This window comes from Triticum dicoccoides, chromosome 7B, assembly GCF_002162155.2.
Source record: "Triticum dicoccoides isolate Atlit2015 ecotype Zavitan chromosome 7B, WEW_v2.0, whole genome shotgun sequence".
Lineage (NCBI taxonomy): Eukaryota > Viridiplantae > Streptophyta > Magnoliopsida > Poales > Poaceae > Triticum > Triticum dicoccoides.
Window position 1 is genome coordinate 480,560,333 of NC_041393.1, and position 19,653 is coordinate 480,579,985.

The following is a 19,653-nucleotide window of genomic DNA, read 5'->3' on the forward strand; positions in this document are numbered from 1 at the left end:
CTCTTTTTGTATTCGAGTCCGCGAGCTATCTATAATAAAGATTAGTGTTGAGTCAAGGGCTTTGCTATGTGCTATGATCTCGAGAAAGTAGAAAGAATAAGAGAGTTCATATTGAACTTATGGATAGTGATAACTTCACACATAGGAAGTATGAGGCATAAAAATTGTTGGGAGTTGATGAACGTAGTTTTGGTCATCAGTGCAATTAATAGGAAGTGATAAGGAAAGAGAGGTTCACATACAAATACACTATCTTGGACATCTTTTATGATTGTGAGCACTCATTAAGTATAACATGCTAAAATAGTTGACGGTGGACAAGGAAGACAACGTAATGGTTTATGTTTTCTCACATCTCAGTTAAAGTATGTTGTCATTGACCTTCCGAACATGTTGAGCTTGCCTTTCCCCCTCATGCTAGTCAAATTCCTAGCACCAAGTAGAAATACTACTTGTGCTTCCAAATACCCTTAAACCCAGTCCTGCCATGAGAGTCCACCATATCTACCTATGGATTGAGTAAGATCCTTCAAGTAAGTTGTCATCGATGCAAGCAAATTGCTCTCTAATTATGTATGACTTATTAGTGTGGAGAAAATAAGCTTTGTACGAACTTGTTGTGGAAGTAATAAAAGCGACGGACTGCATAATAAAGGTCCATACACAAGGGGCAATATAAAGTGACGTTCTCTTGCATTAAGATTTTATGAATCAACCCTAAAAGCGCATGACAACCTCTGCTTCCCTCTGTGAAGGGCCTATCTTTTACTTCATGTTCTTACTTTTTGCTTTTGTTTTGCGCTTGAGTCAAGGTGATCTCCACCTTTCCCTTTTTCATTTTATCCTTTGGCAAGCTCTTCGTGTTTGAAAGATCATGATATACATATCCAATTGGATGTTCGTTAGCATGGGCTATTATTGTTGACATCACCTAAAGGTGAATACGTTGGGAGGCAACACAATAAGCCCCTATCTTTCGCAGTATCCATCTAAAACTCCATAACCACAAGTATTGCGTGAGTGTTAGCAATTGGAGAAGACTATATGATAGTTGAGTATGTGGAATTGCTGGAAAGCTCTTTTATTGACTCTTTCTGATGTTACGATAAATTGCAATTGCTTCAATGACTGAGATTATAGTTTGTTAGTTCCCAATGAAGTTTCTGAACCATACTTGACATTGTGAATTGCTTGTTACTTGAGCATAGGAAATCATATGACAAAATCTATATATGTTGCTGTTATTAGAATGATCATGATGCCCTCATGTCCGTATTTTATTTTTATCGACACCTCTATCTCTAAACATGTGGACATATTTTTAGATTTCGGCTTCCACTTGAGGACAAGCGAGGTCTAAGCTCGGGGGAGTTGATACGTCCATTTTGCATCATGTTTTTATATCAATATTTATTGCATTATGGGCTGTTATTACACAATATATCTCATTACTTATGGCTATTCTCTCTTATTTTACAAGGTTTACCATGAAGAGGGGGATGCCGGCAGCTGGAATTCTGGCTGGAAAAGGAGAAAACGTTGGAAACCTATTTTGCACAACTCCAAAAGTCCTAAAACTCCACGAAACAACTTTTTGGGATTTATAAGAATTTCTGAGCGAAAGAAATAGGCCATGGGGCCCACACCCTGTGCAGGAGACAGGGGGGCGCCCCCCCTATAGGGCACGCCCCCTATCTCCTGGGCCCCCTGGTGGGCCTCCGGCGTCTATCTTCTGCTATATCATCACTTTTACCCTGGAAAAAATCATGGGCAAACTTACGGGACGAAACTCCGCCACCACGAGGCGGAACCTTGGCGGGACCAATCTAGGGCTCTGGCAGAGCTGTTCTACAGGGGACACTTCCCTCCGGGAGGGGGAAATCATCACCGACGTCATCACCAACAATCCTCTCATCGGGAGGGGGTCAATCTCCATCAACATCTTCACCAACACCATCTCCTCTCAAACCCTAGTTCATCTCTTGTATCCAATCTTGTATCCAAAACCACAAATTGGTACATGTGGGTTGCTAGTAGTGTTGATTACTCCTTGTAGTTGATACTTATTGGTTTACTTGGTGGAAGATCATATGTTCAGATCCTTAATGCATATTATTACACCTCTGATTATGAACATAAATATGCTTTGTGAGTAGTTATGTTTGTTCCTGAGGACATGGGTGAAGTCTTGCTATTAGTAGTCATGTGAATTTGGTATTCGTTCGATATTTTGATGAGATGTATGTTGTCTTCTCCTCTAGTGGTGTCATGTGAACGTCGACTACATGACACTTCACCATTATTGGGCCTAGAGGAGGGAATAGGGAAGTAATAAGTAGATGATGGGTTGCTAGAGTGACAGAAGCTTAAACCCTAGTTTATGCGTTGCTTCGTTAGGGGATGATTTGGATCCATATGTTTCATGCTATGGTTAGGTTTACCTTAATACTTTTGTTGTAGTTGCGGATGCTTGCAATAGGGGTTAATCATAAGAGGGATGCTTGTCCAATTAAGGGCAGTACCCAAGCACCGGTCCACCCACATATCAAATTATGAAAGTACCGAACGCGAATCATATGAACGTGATGAAAACTAGCTTGACGATAATTCCCAATGTGTCCTCGGGAGCTCCTTTCTCATTATTAGAAAATTTCCAGGCTTATCCTTTGCTACATAAAGGATTGGGCCACCTTGCTGCACCTTATTTACTTTATTTACTTGTTACTCGTTACTATTTATCTTATCATAAAACTATATATCACCTACAATTTCAGTGCTTGCAGAAAACCTTACTGTAAACCGCTTATCATTTCCTTCTGCTCCTCGTTGGGTTTGACACTCTTACTTATCGAAAGGACTACGATAGATCCCCTACACTTGTGTGTCATCACGGAGCCGCCGCTAAGCCCTAATATCTCTCGAGAGGGCTGATCTGGAGTCTGTTCGGGGCTTCGGAGAGGGGGATTCATCGCCGTCGTCATCATCAACCATCCTCCATCACCAATTTCATGATGCTCACTGCCGTGCGTGAGTAATTCCATCGTAGGCTTGCTGGACGGTGATGGGTTGGATGAGATTTACCATGTAATCAAGTTAGTTTTGTTAGGGTTTGATCCCTAGTATCCACTATGTTCTGAGATTGATGTTGCTATGACTTTGCTATGCTTAATGCTTGTCACTAGGGCCCGAATGCCTTGACTTCAGATCTGAACCTATTATGTTTTCATGTATATATGTGATTTCTTGATCCTACCTTGCAAGTCTATAGTCACCTATTATGTGTTATGATCTGACAACCCCGAAGTGACAATAATCAGGATACTTCTCGGTGATGATCGTAGTTTGAGGTGTTCATGTATTAACTATGTGTTAATGCTTTGGTCCAGTACTCTATTAAAAGGAGGCCTTAATATCCCTTAGTTTCCATTAGGACCCCACTGCCATGGGAGGGTAGGACAAAATATGTCATGCAAGTTTTTTTCCATAAGCATGTATGACTATATTTGGAATACATGCCTACATTACATTGATGAATTGGAGCTAGTTCTGTGTCACCCTATGTTATAACTATTACATGAGGAATCGCATCCGACATAATTATCCATCACTGATCTAATGCCTACGATTTTTTCACATATTGTGCTTTGCTTATTTACCTTACCGTTGCTACTGTTACAATTACTACAAAACTACTACTGTTACCATTACTTCCATACTACTTTGCTATTAAATACTTTGCTGCAGATACTAAGTTATCCAGGTGTGGTTGAATTGACAACTCAACTGCTAATACTTGAGAATATTCTTTGGCTCCCCTTGTGTCGAATCAATAAATTTGGTTTGAATACTCTACCCTCAAAAACTGTTGTGATCCCCTATACTTCTGGGTCATCACAGCCCGGGGATGTCTCCTCCTTCTTGATCCAGTAAGGGGAGAGGAGGAGTTGAGGGAGAACTCCAACAGCATGATGGCGTGGTGGTGGAGCTCGTGGTTCTCCGGCAGAGCTTTGCTACACTCAACGGAGGAGGAGGAGGAGTTGGAGGGGAGGGCCGCGCCAGGGGCAAGGGTTCCAGCTCCCATGCGCCTCCCCACTATATATATAGGGGTGGAGGGGGCTAGTTTCTTGCCCTCCAAGTCCATTGGGGCGTTGGCAAAGGTGGGAGGAAAGAAATCCCATCCTTTCCCTTCCCCACCGATTGTTATCCCCCCTTTTTAGGGATCTTGACCTTATCCCTTCGGGATATGATCTTATTCCTTCTAAGGGGGGATCTTGGTGCACCTTGACCAGGGCTGTGGGGCCTTGCCCCCACTACCCACGTTCGCGTGCCCCCCCCCCCCATGCAGGAGGGCCCTGATATGTCTCCAATGTATCTACAATTTTTGATTGTTCCATGCTGCTATATTATTATTCTTGGACATTTTACAAGCATTTTTCAATCATTTTATATCATTTTGTGGGACTAACATATTGACATAGTGCCAAGTGCCAGTTGTTGTTTTCTACTTGTTTTTTACATCGCAGAAAATCAATATCAAACGGAGTCCAAATGCAGCAAAAAATTTTGGAGAATTTTTATCGACCAGAACACCCAGGATGGGCTAGAGCAACACTTGGGGGGTGCCCCGAGGGGGGCACAACCCACCAGGGTGCACCTGGGCCCCCAGGCGCGCCCAGATGGGTTGTGCCCACCTCGGTGGCCTCCCGCACCCCCTCTTCGCCCTATAAATTCACAAATATTCCAAAACCCTTCGTGGTAGCCCTAGATCGGAAGTTCCGCCGCCGCAAGCCTCTGTAGCCACCGAAAACCAATCGGAAGCCCGTTCCGGCACCCTGACAGAGGGGGAAATCATCACCGGTGGCTATCTTCATCATCCCGGCGGCCATCACGATGAGGAGGGAGTAGTCCACCCTCGCGGCTGAGGGTTTGTACCAGTAACTATGTGTTTAATCTCTCTCTCTCTCTCTCTCTCTCTCTCTCGTGTTCTTGAGATGTCACAATCTTGATGTATCACGGGCTTTGTTAATATAGTCGGATCATATGGTGTCTTCCCCTCTCTATCTTGTTGTGATGAATTGAGTTTTCCCTTTGAGATTCCATTGTTATCGGATTGAATACTTTAATGGATTTGAGAACACTTGATATATGTCTTGCAACTGAATACTCGTGGTGACAATGGTGTATTGATTGACTTGACATATGTTTTGGCACTCAACTCACGGATTCCCGAGGTGACATTGGGGTAATCTATGCATAGGGGTTGATGCACGTTCTTGTCTTTGTTTCTCTGGTAGAAATCTTGGGGCACTGTTTGAAGTTCTTTGTGTTGGATTGAGTATTATGAATATGAATTTGCTTTGGTGTTAGTTTAGTACGAACTCTAGGATAGATCGAACGGAAAGAATAGCTTTGTGTTATTTTAGTACGAACTCTTGAATAGATCGAATGGAAAGAATAGCTTTGAGGTGGTTTCATACCCTACAAACAATTTATTCTTATTTTATCCGCTAGATAAGAACTTTGGAGTGATTCTTCGTTGCACGTTGAGGGATAGTTATATGATCCAATTATATTAGCATTGTTGAGGGATAGTTGTCAAGCATTGCAATACCGTTTTTGTGCCCATTTACTATTTGCTACCTTGCTGTTTTTATTTATTCAGATTATAAAAATATATTTCTACCATCAATATTACACTTTTATCACCATCTCTTCGCCAAACTAGTGCACATATACAATTTGCCATTGTATTGGGTGTGTTGGAGACACAAGAGATTTCTTGTATTTGGTTGCAGGGTTGTTCGAGAGAGACCATCTTTATCCTACACCTCCCATGGATTGATAAACCTTAGGTCATCCACTTGAGGGAAAATTTCTACTGTCCTACAAAACTCTATGCTTGGAGGCCCAACACGAGTCTACAAGAACAGTGTAGTAGACATCAAGCTGTTTTCTGGTGTCATTGCCGGGGAGGTGAGTGCTTGAAGGTATATCGTTATATCTTGCAATTGAATCTTTTAGTTTCTTGTTTTATCACTATTTTGGTTTATAAAAATAAAACTACATAAAAAATGGAATTGAGGTTGCATCATATTATTGATCATCTTTATAATATCTTTCTTGAAAATGATGGATCCGAAAATGTGCTCAATTGTTAGAAGAAAAAGTCAATCAAATGTTTGGCACAAAATAATTGAATGATGAGCATGATTGCAATGTTGTTAGTATGAATTCTTTGAATATCCATGATGCTAATGATATGCAAAGCCATAAGCTTGGGGATGTTATGTTTGATGATTATGATATTTTTTGTCCCCCAAGTTTTGATGAGAAAAACTATTATGATGATAGCATGCCTCCTATTTATGATGATTATATTGATGAAAGTGGGTTTGGAAGAGTGTCAACTTTAGGAAGTAATAATCCCACTATTTTGGACGGTGTTGAATCTTATTGTGATAATTATGAAAGTGGATTTGGAGAGGTCATGACTTTATTTAGTGATGAATCCACTACTCCGGAAGAGGTTTCAATTGATTATGAGAACAAAGTTGATATCTATGATGATTATGGTGATGACGTGTATGCTATAAAGAATAATGATAACCATGAAACTTGTCATCATGACTTTGATTTTCACACGCATGATAGTTATTTTGTTGAGTTTGCTCCCATTACTATTGATGAGAAGAAATTTGCTTATGTGGAGGGAAACAAAATTTCTATGCTTATGTATCATGGAAAGAATGCTTTTATGTGATAGCTATATTGTTGAACTCATTCATGATTATACTGAAAATTATTATGAGGGAGGAACTTATGCTTGTAGGAATTGCAATAATATCAAGTTTCCTCTCTATGTGTTGAAAATCTTGAAGTTATGTTTGTTTTGCCTTCCTATGCTACTTGATTCTTGCTCCCAGAAGGTATTTTCTCACAAAATCCCTATGCATAGGAAGTGGGTTAGGCTTAAATGTGCTTGCCTTGTGTTTCATGATGCTCTTGTTATGTTTCAATTCATAGCTTTCATGCGAGCATCATTGAAATCATCATGCCTAGCTAAAAGGCACAAAAGCAAAGCGCTTGTTGGGAGAGAACCCAACACTTTTACCTATTGTTTTTTTGTGTTCACATGATTATGTTACTGTAGTAATCATGTTTTATTCCTTTTGTTTCAATAAAGTGCCAAGTAAAGCCTTTGGATAGTGTGGATGATAGTTGACTTGAATCTGTGCAAAAACAGAAACTTTTGCACTCAGTCCAGGAAATTTGAAAATTCACTGGAACGTGATTTTGATCTGAAATTTTTTACAGGTGATAGATATACAAATTCTCTATGTTGTCCTAATTGTTCAGAGTTTTTGGAGTGGCAGAAGTATGGTTGGAGTACAGATTACTACAGACTATTCTGTTTTTGACATATTCTGTTTTCAATGCATAGTTTGCTTGTTTTCAAGTTTCTATGGCTTATATTGCTCAATATAAATTGTGGAAATGATATGCTACAGTAGGAATTGTGTGGAAAAAATTATGAATCTTGTCTTTGACAGTACCAAAATTGAAATGGTTTGCTCTTTATCATACTAACATATCTCACGAAGTTCCGTTAAGTTTTGTGTGATTGAAGTTTTCAAGTTTTGGGTGAGATGTCGAGATGAGGGAAATAAGGAGTGACAAGACCCTAAGCTTGGGGATGCCCAAGGCACCCCAAGGTAATATTCAAGGAAGATCCAAGCAACTAAGCTTGGGGATGCCCCGGAAGGCATCCCCTCTTTCGTCTCCAACATTATCGGTAACCTCACTTGGAGCTACATTTTTATTCGTCACCTGATGTGTTTTGCTTGGAGCGTCATTTTATTTTATTAGGATTTGCTTGTTGTTATTTTTAATAATGTTTTGCATCTTTATTTTCAATAAAAATGACAAGGATAGCCTTTACCATGCTTATTTTGCAAGTATACATGTTGCTGTTTTAAAACAGAAAGTTTATCGCTGTTGCAAAAAATCCCTAGAAATGTCAGAATGTGATAAAATATTGAAACTTTTTGCACAGTAAGATCTGATAAATTTTCTACAGCATCGTAAATTTTCAGAATTTTTCGAGTTAGGGAAGTATTGATATTCTTGCATTCTTTTCAGACTGTACTGTTTTGGCAGATTGCTGTTATGTTTGCATATGTTTGCTTGTTTAATGATTCTATTTGAGGACAGGAGTATTAAATATGCAGAGGCATTTAGTACACAATGTTGAATAATTTTTTTTAGTGATTTGCTACAGTAGAGAATGATAAGGTTTTGCATTGATTTATACTAACTTATCTCACAAGTTCTTGTTGAGTTTTGTGTGGATGAAGTTTTTGAGATTTAGGAAAACCGTGATATGAGAGGAATGAAGAAGACACAAGATCTCAAACTTGGGGATACCCAAGGCATCCCAAGTTAATATTCCAATAAGTCTCAAGCATCTAAGATTGGGGATGCCCTGGTAGGCATCCCACCTTTCTTCTTCAACGATTATCGGTTAGTATCGGTTGAGCCTAAGTTTTTGCTTCTTCACATGATGTGTGCTATTCTTGAAATGCCATTTTATTTTCCTTTTGATTGTTGTTTTAAGAAAATATTTAGATCTGAAAGTTTTAAATAAAAGATAGTCCTCACATAGCTACCCATTTACATAACTACTCGCTTGATCTTCACTTATACTTTTTTTGGACTAGTTTGTCATTTGCTCTAGTGGTTCACTTATATATTTTTTAGCATGGCGTGCTTTAGTATTTTTGAAGAAATTCTCTCTTGCTTCACTTAAATTAATTTGAGAGAAAGAAATTTTATGCTCATGATCTTCACTTATATTTGTTTGAGCTTATCAAAAGCAGCATATGAAAATTAGTTCCAAAGTGATAGATATCCAAGAAGGATATAATAAAAACTTTCATGAAGATCATTGGACAAAATAAACTTGATTCCTTGTAATAGTTTTGAGATATGATGATGTGAATGTGAGTTATGTTGATGAGTAATTGTGCTTTAGTAAGAATATTGGTGTTAAGGTTTGTGATTCCCTATGCAAGCACGAATGTCAATAGTTGTGCAATGAAATTATATCCTACTTGTGGTTTATTATTCGGTGTTAATTATGCCTAATGCTCGCTTATGAGATTATTCGTTTCTTGGTTGGTCGCTTCTCAATCTTTTGCTAACCTTCATTTTGCACTAAGTATGATCACTACTTGTGCATCCAAAATCCTTTAAAACAGTTTTGCCACATAAGTCCAGTATATCTACCTATATGCAGTATTCTTTTGCCGTTCTAAGCAAATTTGTATGTGCCATCTCTAATTTTCAAAATAAATTTCTCTTTTGTGTGCTCATACCGCTCGCGAGGCGGTGAGGGGTGGCCCATATTTTCCATGCTAGATGTGCTATTCTCATGATGAGTGTTTCTTCACTTGTCATTGCACGAGAGTAAGGCAAAGGTATTAGGTATGCCCAGTCCTGAAATGAAAAATGAATTTACTATATGTTGTCAAATAGTAAATTCCTTGGAAAGTGTTGGTATGGAGGGCACCCGTGGATACGGTTAGCCATGGAAAGTGAAAGTATGGTGGAAAAAGGAATAAACTTTATTTTCTGTTTTGGAACCGCCTATGATACATCTAGCATGGAAAGTGTTGGGAGCTCTAAGTCATTTTCGTTGGTGGGAAAAGTATGCCTCTCAAAATGTTTTTATCTCTCAATTTTTTCTTTGAGCTCTGGCACCTCTACAAATCCTTACTTCCCTCTCTACAAAGGGCCTTTCTTTTACATTATGCGATTTTTATTTTTAGTATGAGTCTCCATCTTCTCTTATAAAGCACCAACTAGGAGGCACTATGATCGTACTTGAGCATTGGGTGTAGCTAATATGCGAGTGTGTTTCATGAATGCATCAATGATTGAGCATGGTGGGCTAGGGATAACTTATTTTAGCGTTGATATTCTGAAAGACATGATTGCTTGTTGATATGCTTGAGTATTTAAGTCTCATGTCAAAACTAGACTATTGCTTTGAACCATATAAAATTCCAAATGTTCATGCTATAAAGAAAAGAATATGAGATGACATGTTAGGCAACATTCCACATCAAAAATTCTGTTTTTATCATTTACCTACTCGAGGACGAGCAGGAATTAAGCTTGGGGATACTGATACGTCTCCAACATATCTATAATTTTTAATTGTTCTATGCTGTTATATTATCATTCTTGGATATTTTACAAGTATTTTACAATCATTTTATATAATTTTTTGGGACTAACCTATTAACATAGTGCCAAGTGCCAGTTGTTGTTTTCTACTTGTTTTAGACATCGCAGAAAATCAATATCAAACGGAGTCCAAATGCAGCAAAACTTTTTGGAGAATTTTTATGGACCAGAACAACCAGGATGGGCTAGAGCAGCACCTGGGGGTGCCCCGAGGGGGGCCCAACCCACCAGGGCGTGCCTAGGCCCCCAGGCACACCCAGGTGGGTTGTGCCTACCTTGGTGGCCTCCCGCACCCCCTCTTCGCCCTATAAATTCACAAATATTCCAAAACCCTTCGGGGTAGCCCTAGATCGGAAGTTCCACCGCCGCAAGCCTCTGTAGCCACCGAAAACCAATCGAAAGCCCGTTCCGACACCCTGACAGAGGGGGAAATCATCACCGGTGGCTATCTTCATCATCCCGGCGGCCACCACGATGAGGAGGGAGTAATCCACCCTCGGGGCTGAGGGTTTGTACCAGTAACTATGTGTTTAGTCTCTCTCTCTCTCTCATGTTCTTGAGATGTCACAATCTTGATGTATCGCGGGCTTTGTTAATATAGTCGGATCAAATGGTGTTTTCCCCTCTCTATCTTGTTGTGATGAATTGAGTTTTCCCTTTGAGATTCCGTTGTTATCGGATTGAATACTTTAATGGATTTGAGAACACTTGATATATGTCTTGCAATTGAATACTCGTGATGACAATGGTGTATCGTATTGATTCACTTGACATATGTTTTGGCACTCAACTCACGGATTGCCGAGGTGAAATTGGGGTAATCTATGCATAGGGGTTGATGCACGTTCTTGTCTTTGTTTCTCTGGTAGAAATCTTGGGGCACTGTTTGAAGTTCTTTGTGTTGGATTGATTATTATGAATATGAATTTTCTTTGGTGTTAGTTTAGTACGAACTCTAGGATAGATCGAACGGAAAGAATAGCTTTGTGCTCTTTTAGTACGAACTCTTGAATAGATCGAACGGAAAGAATAGCTTTGAGGTGGTTTCGTACCTTACAAACAATTTATTCTTATGTTCTCCACTAGATACGAACTTTGGAGTGATTCTTCGTTGCAGGTTGAGGGATAATTATATGGTCCAATTATATTAGCATTGTTGAGAGATTGCACTAGCGAAAGTACGGACCCTAGGCCATGTTTTCAAGCATTGCAATACTGTTTTTGTACCCATTTACTATGTGCTACCTTGCTATTTTTATTTATTCAGATTATAAAAATATATTTCTACCATCAATATTACACTTTTATCACCATCTCTTCGCCGATCTAGTGCACCTATACAATTTTCCATTGTATTGAGTGTGTTGGGGACACAAGAGATTTCTTGTATTTGGTTGGAGGGTTGTTCGAGAGAGACCATCTTCATCCTACACCTCCCACGGATTGATAAACTTAGGTCATCCACTTGCGGGAAAATTGCTATTGTCCTACAAAACTCTGCGCTTGGAGGCCCAACACGAGTCTACAAGAATAAAGTTGAGTAGTAGACATCAGGCCCCACTCCGGAACCTTCTAGAACCTTCCCGGTACAATACCAAAAAATCCCGTACATTCTCTGTTGGCCAAAATAGGACTTCTCGTATATAAATCTTTACCTCTGGACCATTCCGGAACTCCTCGTGACGTCCGGTATCTCATATGAGACTTCGAACAACTTTAGGTAACCACATACAATTCCCATTACAACTCTAGCTAGCGTCGCCGAACCTGAAGTGTGTAGACCTTACGGGTTCGGGAACCATGCAAACATGACCGAGATGCCTCTCCGGCCAATAACCAATAGCGGGATATGGATACCCATATTGGCTCCCACATGTTCCACGATGATCTCATCGGATGAACCACGATGTCGGGGATTCAATCAATCTCGTATACAATTCCCTTTGTCCATCGGTATGTTACTTGCCCGAGATTCGATCGTCGGTATCCTATACCTTGTTCAATCTCGTTACCGGCAAGTCTCTTTACTCGTTCTGTAACGCATGATCCCGTGGCTAACTCCTTAGTCACATTGAGCTCATTATGATGGTGCATTACCGAGTGGGCCCAGAGATACCTCTCCGTCATACGGAGTGACAAATCCCAGTCTCGATTTGTGCCGACCCAACAGACACTTTCGGAGATACCTGTAGTGCACCTTTATAGCCACCCAGTTAAATTGTGACGTTTGATACACCCAAAGCATTCCTACGGTATCCGGGAGTTGCACAATCTCATGGTCTAAGGAAATGATACTTGACATTAGAAAAGCTCTAGCAAACGAACTACGTGATCTTGTGCTATGCTTAGGATTGGGTCTTGTCCATCACATCATTCTCCTAATGATGTGATCCTGGTATCAACGACATCCAATGTCCATGGTCAGGAAACCACAACCATATATTGATCAACGAGGTAGTCAACTAGAGGCTCACTAGGGACATGTTGTAGTCTATGCATTCACACATGTATTATGGTTTCCGGTTAATACAATTATAGCATGAACAATAGAAAATTTTCATGAACATGGAAATATAATAATAACCATTTTATTATTGCCTCTAGGGCATATTTCCAACACAAACGCGATGCAAGAGTAACCAGCAAAACAAAGTAACTCAAAGAGAACTCCTTGAATGATCTTCAATCAAAGCTGAAAGTACATGTTGTCCCCATGTGTGGTTTTGGTAATTAATGACAATCCTTATGGACTAATGTTTGCATTAAGATATACATTTGAAGGTTAGTCCCATTGGAATGTGATTGAAGAATAATGGAAGACAATTCCTTTGAAGCAACAATTACATTGAGATGATCAAAATGAAGTTCATTGGAGTATCTTAAGGTTGCCATGCTTAGAGCTATGGTTTGAGCCATAATGGAACAAGATCTTAAAAGGATGATTTGAATGATGAACTCTAGGAGTGGCTCAAAGATATGATCATAATGGACTCATGTGTTGAGTCATGATTGATCAAGTATTCAATCAAGCTATTCAAGTGAAGAATTCAATATACCCTTCAAGACGTCAAGATTAAACATGGAGTAGAGATATAGGTTGACCAAGATGAAGCTCAAAGATCGAACTCTAAATGGTCAACACACGAGCGCAAATGATGCAACACATAGGATCTTGTGGTATGATAAGAAATTATCAATTGCACTCTGTGTACTAACCCATATTATGTGTTGTCTATGTTTTTGAGGGTTAGGTGATTCTCATGGGCTCGCATCGAGAAAGAGATTTCAAGTGTCTATGAGAGGATGACATCAAGTGTTGGTGATCATGGTTGACAAGGGCAAGTTCAAGATAACCATCCCAAAGGATTACATGCTTGAAGCTTGTGGATGATCACATGATGGACAGGTGAAGATGAATACAAAGAAAAGCTTCCCCACATTGTGTATGGGGGAGAGACTTGAAGACTTCACCAATGTCTTGCCTTCATCTTGATCCAAGAAGAAACATCAACATCAAGCTCAAGTGAACGGATTGTGTCAAAGGTATTAGTTCCTTTGACGTTAGTGTTGGGGAGTGATGACCACCAAAGAAACATATACACTCAAGAATGGATTCTTGATAGCTATGTAGTGTAGCTATTTTTATGATTCTTGAGTTATAGGGATCCTGCACTATTAAGAGGGGATCAAAGGGGTTTGTGATGGATTTGCTCAAGTCAACATCTTCTATACACAATTCCACTCATATCCTATATACCAAAGAAAAGCCAAAGCCAAATAGTTTCCCAAAATACATGATCTAACCTTTGCATAATTTGAACCCTCCATTTTGGTTTATTTTGGGTGGTTCTCTATCTGAGGACTTGGAGCTTTTCCATAGCTTCAAAACGAGCCCAAGATCATCAAAATCGGAGTCCGGATGTGAAAGTTACGCATGTTTTAGTTTTGGGGTTCCTGGTATTATTTTGGTCGGACGTCCGGTAACGTCCGGAAATCCAGTGCGCCAATCCAGAATCAAATAGACGGAAATCCAGAAAATGTCGGACATCCGTCAAACCTGTTTCGCAAATATCCTGATACATTCGTCTGATGGCGTGCTACAGCCGTCGGACGTCCGGTGTTCCACCGGACGTCCGGTGCCTGTTTTGCCACCGGACGTACGGTAATCCACCGGACGTCCGACACTTTCCTGAGCAGAATTCCCCCCCCCCAACGGCCAGATTTGTGCCCATACTATAAATATCCCTTCACCACTTCGTGGAGGGGCTGAGCAACACAACTATCTTGACCCACACTTGAAGAAAAGCTCCCTCTCCTTTCTCCTACCTCAAATCTTAGATCCCTTCGTGGTGATATCTCAAGGAGAATAGGGTGAGCCTTCGTGGAGTTGGTGTGCCTTCGTGGTAACATCCACCTCTCTAACGGTGACTAGCTTCCCTCCAAGGAAGTGAACATCGGGATACATCATCGTCTCCGTGACTTCGGTCATCCCTAACCCTAACTCCTTACTTCTGGTTTACCTTGGTCACTTGACCGCGCATTCACTATTCTTGTTGTCCTCATTATATTGTGTTGGTTACCATATCGTAGAGATTATTTAGGCCAACACTTTATAGTTCACAATTCATACTTCCTACTATTGTTCTATCTTGTGTTTAGTGTGAATTGCTAGCTTATAACATATCTTGTGTAAGCTTGTAGTGCTTACTTGAGTTTGCTTGTATCATTCAATTCCATATATTGTGATACAATTTGTGTAAGCTTGTATTGCCTACTTGTGGGTGTGTGTATTATTCATTTCCATATCTTGTGATATACATTGAGTAAGTTTGTGTAACTTACTTGTGCTTACTCATATCCTCGTTGTTCTCATCTTGTTTATGCTAAGTTGTTGGTGCACTTAGTGAGCCTAGTATATTTAGGATTTGTGCTTAAAAAGTATTCGCTTAGTTTATTTCTGCATTAGGATATAGCCAAATCCGTAAAAGATTTTAAAATGCCTATTCACCCCCCCCCCTCTAGGCGACATCGTGGTCCTTTCAATTGGTATCAGAGCTAGGTCTCTCCTTATTAGGCTTAACCGCCTAGAGAGTAACGATGTTGACTAGTGAACTAGTGCACGATGACACATTTTGTTTTAATGGCACAAATTACATTATGTGGAGATTACGCATGGTTTGTCACTTTTGGGCCATGGGTCCAAATGCTTTGCGGATTGTGGTTGTAGGGAATTAAAATCTAAAGGATGGACAATCTCCGTCACTTGGTGATATGCATCTTGATAGTGAAGCTTTAAGTATCATTCACCAAGCTATAACCTTCGAGGTGTTCAAGTCAATTTCGTCTTGTTCGTTGGCTCATGATGCTTGGACCAAAATTGAAGATATATATGGTGGGTCCAATCTTCATGAAGACAATATTCTTTTTGGGGAGTTAATGGAGGAGTTCTCCACATTTTTAAATCATGAAGAGCTCTCTATTGCTTCTACCTCCGATTACTTGCATACCTCAACATCTTTCACTTCACCAACATGTGGCATACCACAAGAGGAAATCAATAAAGATGAGGCATGCTTGATTGATGAAGAATCCTCCTCTCCAAAAGAATCATCATCAACCCCTTGTGTTCACATGTGCCTCATGGCAAGAGGTAATGACGAGGTATCATCTTCTCTTAGTGATAATGATGATAGTTGTAATGAGGAAGATGATGAAGTCTTGACTCAAAATCTCTATGAGATTGGGAAAACTCTTCGTAGAGCTAAAAATAACACTTATAAAAGGTTCCAAGATGTTCTTGCTTGCTTTGAAAAACGTAATGATTTATTTCTCAATGAGGAAGCTAAAAGTGAACAACTTGAACATGAACTTGCTAAGGCTCATGAAACGCTTAGTGACTTGAGGTCTTCAAAAGAAGAGATTAACGTTACTCATTGTAAGCTTAAAGAGGATTTTGAGCTCCTTCTCCTTGAATGCAATAGTGTCAAGGGAGAGCTCATAAAACTCTCTAAGTCTCATGAGGAGCTTCAATCAACTCGTGAGAAGTCACTAAGTTCTACTTGCTCCTCTCATATTGATAATGATGTTTGTGCTACTAACTCGATTACATGTGAAGCATCAATTTTGAAGGATAATGTTGAGCTATGTGCTCAACTTGCTTTGCTAACAATAAATTATGGGAAATTGGAAGAAAGTCATGAAAAGCTCTCAGGCACTCATGTGGATCTTTTAATCTCTCATAGTAAGCTAAAGTTAGATCACGAGGCTATGGTCTTCGAGGTAAAATCTTGTGAGTCTCATACGAACATTAGCACATCTACTCTAAATGCTTTATTGCCATGTGCTAATCCTTGCAATTCATCCACCTCTCATATTATATCCACTCATGATAAATTGTCCACGTTGTCTTGCTGCTCTAACCATGAAGTTTCTACTTCCACTAGTCCTCTTGTTTCTAGTGTTGAAACTAACCATGTAGAGGAAATTAATGAGCTCAAGGCCCAAGTCACTAGTTTGAAGAAAGACTTGGAAAAGTGTGATGTTGGACATAATTTTCACTCCAACAAGAAGAAGTCCAAGAACAAGAAAAAGGGACAAGGGAATTACAAGAATTCGGCCAACATTACTTGCTTCAAATGCAAAAAGATTGGACATCATGTGAGATCTTGCCCATTAAAGAAAAGGGCTTATAATGAGAAGCTACATGGGAAGCGGCCTCAAGCTCAATCTCAAGTTGAAGAACAAGCACTATCCATGATGAAACATGGTATTGCTCCCCAAGTCGAGAAATTAAAGAAGAGAAAAGGGAGGAAATGTTGCTATGATTGTCGTCAAAAGGGACACATAGCTTCATCATGCCCTAATGGTAACATATCTAAGCCTCCTATAGTCAATAATCATTATTCACTAAGGATGGATATTGTTGGCAATGTGTTTTCCAAATTTGTGGGTGCCCAGAGTGGTTTCAAAGTGGACAAGACCATTTGGGTTGCCAAGCCTATTGTTACTAACTCCTTAGGACCCAACTTGGTTGGGGACCATCAAGCTCAAACTTGATCAATAGGTGTGTGGAGGGCATTGGAGACTTGGCTACTTCATGAAGAAAAACTATTTTCACCATATGTTATGGTTAATGCCAAGTCAAGTGGATTATCATCATATTTATCAATCCAATGCTCCTCTTTGCAGTAACTTGTACTTGCATTGTTTACATTGAAAGTTAATATGTCCCTTGCATGTTTAGGTTTTGTACCTAGCATGTGCTTTTATAGTTGTGCTTCCTAGTATGCTTGATTTGTGTTATCTAGCATGAGTAGGTCGAAATGCACTTCATATATTTATGTGTGTGGTTTCAAGCCTTTATTGCTTCATTAGTTGAATCTTACTTGGCTCTTTTGAGATATTAATGGATCATCACATTATGGGGGAGTGCTATGTTTTACGCATTTCACAAACCTTAAATGTGTATGTATGTGGGATCCCACTTAGTATTGTTAGTGCAATATTATCTAGTTACTATGTGGTATGTCAAGCTCATTTGAAACTTAAATTCTCATCCATTAATTATCCTTAGTTGGGTTTCATTTGCTTCTTGTGGATAATACATGGATCATCATATTGTGGGGGAGTGATATGCTTTGTGCATATCACAATCCTTGTTAATGTGAACAATTGAGGGATGCCACTTAGAGTTTATATTTGAGATTATCTTATATCTCCGTGGCATGCAATGTCTTGTTTACGTATGGCATTCTTGTGCGGTTTTGCTCATGGTTATCTTAAAATCATATTTGGAAAATCATTTGATTAAAGCTATTCCAATTATTGCTTTGCATAATGATCTATCTAGTTGGAATGTTAATATTATTTTATCCAAGCATTGTGTTTATTTCTAAACTCTCATGTTATGCTTGTGTTAGTATAGATGATCATGTACTTATTTGGTTTCTACACCGAATGATAACCCTAAATACCGTTTTGTTTGAATTTATCTTATTGCTCTATATGAGAGTTTGTTATCTCATTGTTTATAGTGTCATATATCTTTTTGAGTGAGATATTCCTATGAGTATGTGTGCAATGCATATCTTATATGCTCATTGGGTTTTTTTCTTGGTTCATATGTTGAACTTTGGGTGCTATCATATGTTGATTTGTCACTTTGATTCATTTTGGTCAACATGAATGACTAGTGATGTTATTGGAAATATTAACGGTTATGTGGTCATTTGTCCAATTTGTATCTCCCTAGATTTTGGTAGGCTTGTGCATGCATATTTACTATGTGTAAATTCACATGCCTTGTTTGCCTTATTTGATCCAATATATATATGGTAAATCCATCAAATTCTTAATAGCTATGATGTGCATGAAATTCAAATTCATATCAATAGGCACATATTTAAGTGGTTTTACCCTATGTGTTGTAGTTATGCTAACTACTTTGGACCCAATAAGTTTGGGGACCATATTGTACTTAAAATGTTTTAGGTACATTTGAGAAGCATTGGGTGCTTGGCTTATTCATGAAGGTGGTGGCACTATGAGGAGATTAGAGCCAAGCTTGGACATTTTATTGATCTACGACTTCATACCAATGCTATCTCGGTAACAAGTATTTACTTCATGCATATATATAGAAATGGGGTCAACCTTGTGTAGGTTGCATCATGGCATGAATTTCTTGACTCGCTCCTGTGATACTTGTTTCCTTTCTCAAAGCATCCCAATGATGATCTCTTGTTGCTAGTTGTGATGCCTTTGATGGTTGTGTGTTTGGAGTTCATTAATATACAATAACATTATATTAAGCCATGTGCTATGCTTTCAAGCAAAGATCTCATTGGTATATTTTATGACTCCTGTTTGGATGTCTTATTCCTTCCTTTTGTAACTATGTTATGTGTTCATCCTTCTTTCTGGATATCATCTACCTAGTATCTTATACAAGTGAGAGAAGTTACATCTCTAGTTGATATCCCTATTCTTTCATGTCCACCATTTCATTCATTTTTTATATCTTTTTGGTGGCTCCATGGAAGCATTTGTTGAATGAGTGCATGTCTTACCTCTTTGCATCTTAGTGCACTCATGTTTGGTGAAGATTGTTGTCCTCATGCTTGTCTTGACAATCCTATTATTTCCTATCTTCATCATGGGTTGTCACAAGCTTTGATTTTAGTTTGCTATTAGTGAGATTGTGAACCCATTTTCTTGATGTGTGTATGTCCTTCTTAACTTCATGTGTGTGGGAAGGACATGTCTTGCACCTTGTATCTCATTTACTCAAGGCTATGTTGATGCTTAACTCTCATCCTTATACTAGTCTTCTCAAGTGCTTTGACGTGACTCACACACATCATTTTGGTTGTGCCTATTCTTAGGTTGCCTCATTTACATGTTGCT